This window comes from Triticum aestivum, chromosome 5D, assembly GCF_018294505.1.
Source record: "Triticum aestivum cultivar Chinese Spring chromosome 5D, IWGSC CS RefSeq v2.1, whole genome shotgun sequence".
Lineage (NCBI taxonomy): Eukaryota > Viridiplantae > Streptophyta > Magnoliopsida > Poales > Poaceae > Triticum > Triticum aestivum.
In genome coordinates, this window is record NC_057808.1 from 402,514,048 (window position 1) to 402,519,924 (window position 5,877).

Sequence of the window (5,877 nt, forward strand, 5' to 3'; positions counted from 1 at the left end):
CCGCCGCCGCGGTGTAGCCTCCCAGCTGGAGCTGTCCTCTGATGACAGCGGAGTGGCTGAGCTACGACGACGGACCGGTGCCTTTGGCCATTGTGGGAGAAGCAGACGAGATAACACTACTAGGAAAAATGGTACTAGCAGCGCGGGTAAAATGGCTACTAGCAGCGCGGGTACCCGCGCTACTCGTATCGCGCTACAGCTAATAGTTAGTAGTAGTGTGGGTTAAACCCGCGCTACTACTAACTTTGTTAGTAGTAGCGTGTGCCACCCACGCTACTGCTATTTCGTACCTGCGCTACTACTAACGAAATAGTAGTAGCGTGTCTATAATACCAATGCTACTAGTATCCTAAGTACTAGTAGTGAGCAGTTTTTTCCCACGCTACTACTAACTTATTAGAAATTAAAAAAATCAATCAATTCCTTTCTATCACACAATTGTCGTATCTACTATCACAGTTCCTCATTGTAGAGGCAACTCGTGTATAATTCATATCTTTTACATAAGAGTGTAAACACAGTGTTGTGCGTGTCAGCTACCTACGTAAGTGATTTTTGCCATGCAAATTGAAACTTTACCACTACTTCTAGACGTCAGAGACTGAGACACGTTGTTATGGTCAGATCCAAAAATTGGCTCACTTGTCAATGTGTGGCGCCTTCCCGACCTGATCTCACGGCCTGCAGCTGCGATGAAACACAGCGGGCAGCGTCGACGAGCCACATTTGACCGATGGCAGCCGCCGCCTTGAGTTGTGACGCCTTCATGTCCCTCGCCCTTGCCCTCAGCTCAAGCAGGCCCCGGTCGATGTCGGCCTCGTGCCACGCCACCAGTGGATGAAGCCATCGTACACGTGCCCCGCACCCTAAAATCCGAACACCATTAAGATTCAGATTCAGAATTGGCCACATACCGAATCAAGTCTATCTGAAATGTTGATCATCTCTCGGGCTCGGGGTGTCTGATCGACTGCTTACCCATGTGCTGGGGTACCAGAGGTAGATGCCGAGCAGCAGCTTCGCCTCTCCGTACATCGGCAGCCACGACACCGCCCAGTCCACGAACCTCTCGACGACCGTCAGCATCACCACCTGAACCCTGCAGCATTACCAACAGAGGTTCAGAAACTTCAGATTCTTCAGAAGAATGACAAAGAAAAATAATGCAGTGCATGTTGATGAAAAAGACAATCAGTGAAAAAGACAAGGAGCATACTAACCCCTTCAGGCAATGAAAATATAATGTAGAGCATTAAAAGTGGAACATGGTTCAGCATTTGCATTGATAGGGACAAATATACAATTGGGGATCCACTAGGTAAATAAATAATTCTCATAAATCAACAACATTGTCTGCAATTAACATACTTTAAATAGTGTCCGACATCCTTGAGGAAAACCCAAACATTGCTACCTTCTTCAGGGCTCGAGCATGAACTGATGCGCTCTGCTTCTTGTACATATGGCTCTGCTGCACCGGTGTTTATGCAAGGGGGTCAGTGTTAAAATAACACTGAATTTACTATCAGAGGGGATGATATACCTGAATTCACAATACTAACCTGATTGACCACCTGTTGCCGCACAAATCTATGGTGTTCACGAGTTCGATAAAATTGATCAGACAATGCCCGAAACTGCTTACAAGGAAGATCCAGAAAGAGATAAGTACTTCTAGAGCAGGTCTGTACTAATGATACTAAATATATTCTCAAAAAGTAAACAGAAAACTGAATCCGGTAGGTAGACCTGCCAATTGCCGTCTGATACGTCTCCAACGTATCTATAATTTTTGATTGTTCCATGCTATTATATTATCCATCTAGGATGTTTTATATGCATTTATATGCTATTTTATATGATTTTTGGGACTACCCTATTAACCTAGAGCCCAGTGCCAGTTTCTGTTTTTTCCTTGTTTTTTGAGTATCGCAGAAAAGGAAAACCAAACGGAGTCCAATTGACCTGAAATTTCACGGAGATTGTTTTTGGACCAGAAAAAGCCCACGGAGTATTGGAGATGGGCCAGAAGAGTCCCGAGGCACCCACGAGGGTGGGGGCGCGCCCCCTACCTCGTGGCTGCCTCGGAGACCCCCCTGACTTGTTCCCGATGCCAAAACCTCTTGTATATACAGAAACCTCCAGAAAATAACCTAGATCGGGAGTTCCGCCACCGCAAGCCTCCGTAGCCACCAAAAAACCAATCGGGACCCTGTTCCGGCACCCTGTCGGAGGGGGGCTCCCTCACCGGTGGCCATCTTCACCATCCCGGCGCTCTCCACGACGAGAAGGGAGTAGTTCACCCTCGGGGCTGAGGGTATGTACCAGAAACTATGTGTTTGATCTCTCTCTCTCTCTCTCTCTCGTGTTCTTGATTTGGCACGATCTTGATGTATCGCGAGCTTTGCTATTATAGTTGGATCTTATGATGTTTCTCCCCCTCTACTCTCTTATAATGGATTGAGTTTTCCCTTTGAAGTTATCTTATCGGATTGAGTCTTTAAGGATTTGAGAACACTTTATGTATGTCTTGCATGTGCTTATCTGTGGTGACACTGGGATATTCACGTGATCTACTTGATGTATGTTTTGATGATCAACTTGCGGGTTCAGTGACCTTGTGAACTTATGCATAGGGGTTGGCACACGTTTTCGTCTTGAGTCTCCGGTAGAAACTTTGGGGCACTCTTTGAAGTTCTTTGTGTTGGTTGAATAGATGAATCTAAGATTGTGTGATGCATATCGTATAATCATACCCACAGATACTTGAGGTGACATTGGAGTATCTAGGTGACATTAGGGTTTTGATTGATTTGTTTCTTAAGGTGTTATTCTAGTACGAACTTTAGGATAGATTGAACGGAAAGAATAGCTTTATGTTATTTTACTACGGACTCTTGAATAGATCGACCAGAAAGGATAACTTTGAGGTGGTTTCGTACCGTACAATAATTTCTTCGTTTGTTCTCCACTATTAGTTACTTTGGAGTGACTCTTTGTTGTGAGGGATAGTTATATGATCCAGTTATGTTATTATTGTTGAGAGAACTTGCACTAGTGAAAGTATGAACCCTAGGCCTTGTTTTGAAGCATTGCAATACCGTTTGTGCTCACTTTTATCATTAGTTATCTTGCTGTTTTTATATTTTCAGATTACAAAAACCTATATCTACCATCCATATTGCACATGTATCACCATCTCTTCGCCGAACTAGTGCACCTATAAAATTTACTATTGTATTGGGTGTGTTGGGGACATAAGAGACTCTTTGTTATTTGATTGCAGGGTTGCTTGAGAGAAATCATCTTCATCCTACGCCTCCCACGGATTGATAAACCTTAGGTCATCCACTTAAGGAAAATTTGCTACTGTCCTACAAACCTGTGCACTTAGAGGCCCAACAACGTCTACAAGAAGAAGGTTGTGTAGTAGACATCACTGTCTCCGTTAACCTTGAGCTCAACCAGGCCATACAACACCAACTTGTCGAGAAGTCTTCGGTGATTTGAAAAGGCTGCATTTAACATATTATCTTAACCGGAAACAGGGCAAAATCCAAGAATACCATAAAGAGCAAACAGTTAGCATGTGGATCATCACATTTCAAGTAGAAGCACTACAGGTGAAATCAACTGCTCAGATTAGATATACAAGCACACTGCCTATGTGCCCTTGAACTCTCCAATACGAGATCATCAATCCATGCTAAACTACAGCATGCTTGGGATGATGTACATAGCAGTCACACCAAGTGTAGATGCACGACGCACAAACAATAAAAATATACTTGAGAAGCCAAAATCATAAGAGGCATGGTTTAATGCATATATTAAGAAATAAAAGGTAAAAAGGATAAATTTGCCCCTAGAGTTTGTTCGTTCATGGTGGATAAACATACATAAATGAATCTACACAATCCAATTCAACAACACAGTTCAGTGCTATGATGATAAGAGCAATGGCATGCTAGACTTAGTTTATTGACGCTGCTCCCACCCACATTCAGTTTAGCGAGCAATGGCATGTCAGACAAGCGTAAACAAAACACACTGGATGTTACATAAATGACGAGGGCAAAGGATAGATGGTCAACCAGGTGAAGAAGGCACTGAATAGTTCCATTAAGATGATAGTGTGTGCATTTTGAATTGGCTGCAATTTTTGTGGGCAAATAAAAACAGAGGAATTATAATTTCTGAATTTTGAATTGAAGGAGGAGGTGAGAATCTGAAGTGGCCTAGAAAGATTCTGAGATTTTGACTGGTGCCTTACGTCTGCGTAGTGACTGTCTAGTTCCCTGCTTTGATTTGTTCTTCCTTTTATTTTTATTAGATTTTCTCCTAGCCTCTTTTGTAGATCTGAACAGTTTCCTGCTTAATACTCTTCTGCTGCGTTATGTATGTAAAAAAACATGGTTTCCTTAAATGGTAGACAAGAAGATAAGAACTGAAGAAAATGGTACGACAGACATTCCCCTAGGATTAAAGCTTTGACCAAATTCTCAATCTTAAACTCGGTCATCTGAAAATTCACTGTAAACTAATCCGACAGAAAACTTCTCCTGGATCTGTTGCTACATACAGACAGAGGTCAATACCCAACCCAATCATCCAGGACCTAATCAACGCAGCACCTGAAACAAATCCAACTAGGCTTAGGGGGAGGCCGTTAAGCCATGAGACCTGAACACCAGGAACTAGATATCTACTAGGCCATGTCCGAGCATGAATCCTGCATACCATTGGCCCCAAGCACGAAACAACACGCAAAGCACCCAACAGAACGCGGGAGCAGCAAGCAATCGACGATTGAGGTGAGGGGGTCGAGCACGTACACACGAAGGAGGTGGGGAGCGAGCCCCGGACGGATCACGGATGATCCCCGCTCGCAGGAAAGAAAGCCAACGGCGGCGGCAGAGGAGAGGGGAGGAGGAAAGCCAGCGGCGACGACGGATCACTCACCAAGCACCGTCCTAACCCTCCTCCGCTGCTCCGGCGCCACGGCCACGCGCACATGGCTACGGCGGGAGCCGCAGGGGAGCGGCGAGGAGGCGAGGGTCCGCACGAGGGAGGCGGCGGCGGTGGCTTCCATGGGGATCGGAGCGGAGGAAGGTGGGAGCTTGGGGGAGTGTTGCGCGCGGCCGGTGCTCGCCGAAACCGGCCGGCGTGGGTGGTGGCGGCGGCGAGGAGATCGTGGGGAGAGGAGCCGGGGTGGGGTGGACCGAGGAATAGGTGAGTTTGTGAGAGAGTTATTTTAGGGATGAGAGAGAGAGAGAGTGGTGGGGTGGGAGTGGATCGGGCGGGGGTGGATAGTGCAGTAATGGACATGCTTAGTAAGACTACTCACAGTGGGAGTAACATAGGTAGTAACATCACACATATCTAGATAAAATAGATGATGTGGCAAGCAATAAATGAAGAAAGAGAGACATGTAGTAACATAGCTAGTTACTACTAGTATGAGTAACATCACACATCTCAAGGCAAGATGAGTCTATAGCATAATAAATAAAGTGTTGCATGTTACCACACATATGTTACTCCCCACTATAGAGGTAGTAACATAGAGTAGTAACATGGGCATGTTACTACTCTATGTTACTATCCATTGTGGCTAGTCTAATAGCGTGGGTGTCTTACCTGTGCTATAGCTACTTATTACTAGTAGCGCAGGTTTTATACCCCTCGCTACTACTATGGCCTGTCCCGGGGGCATGGTGGAGACCACTTAGTAGCAGCGCGGGTTTATAACCCTCGCTACTACTATGGCCTGTCCCGGGGGCATGGTGGAGACCACTTAGTAGCAGCGCGGGTTTATAACCCTCGCTACTACTATCAACCAACTTAGTAGTTGCGCGGGTTTTATACCTCACGCTA

General features: G+C 45.4%; 1 pseudogene; it reads right to left on the reverse strand.

The window, feature by feature from the left end:
- Positions 1 to 645: 645 nt before the first annotated feature.
- Positions 646 to 5,092, reverse strand: LOC123120736 (putative HVA22-like protein g; annotated as a pseudogene).
- Between the last annotated feature and the right edge of the window lie 785 nt (positions 5,093 to 5,877).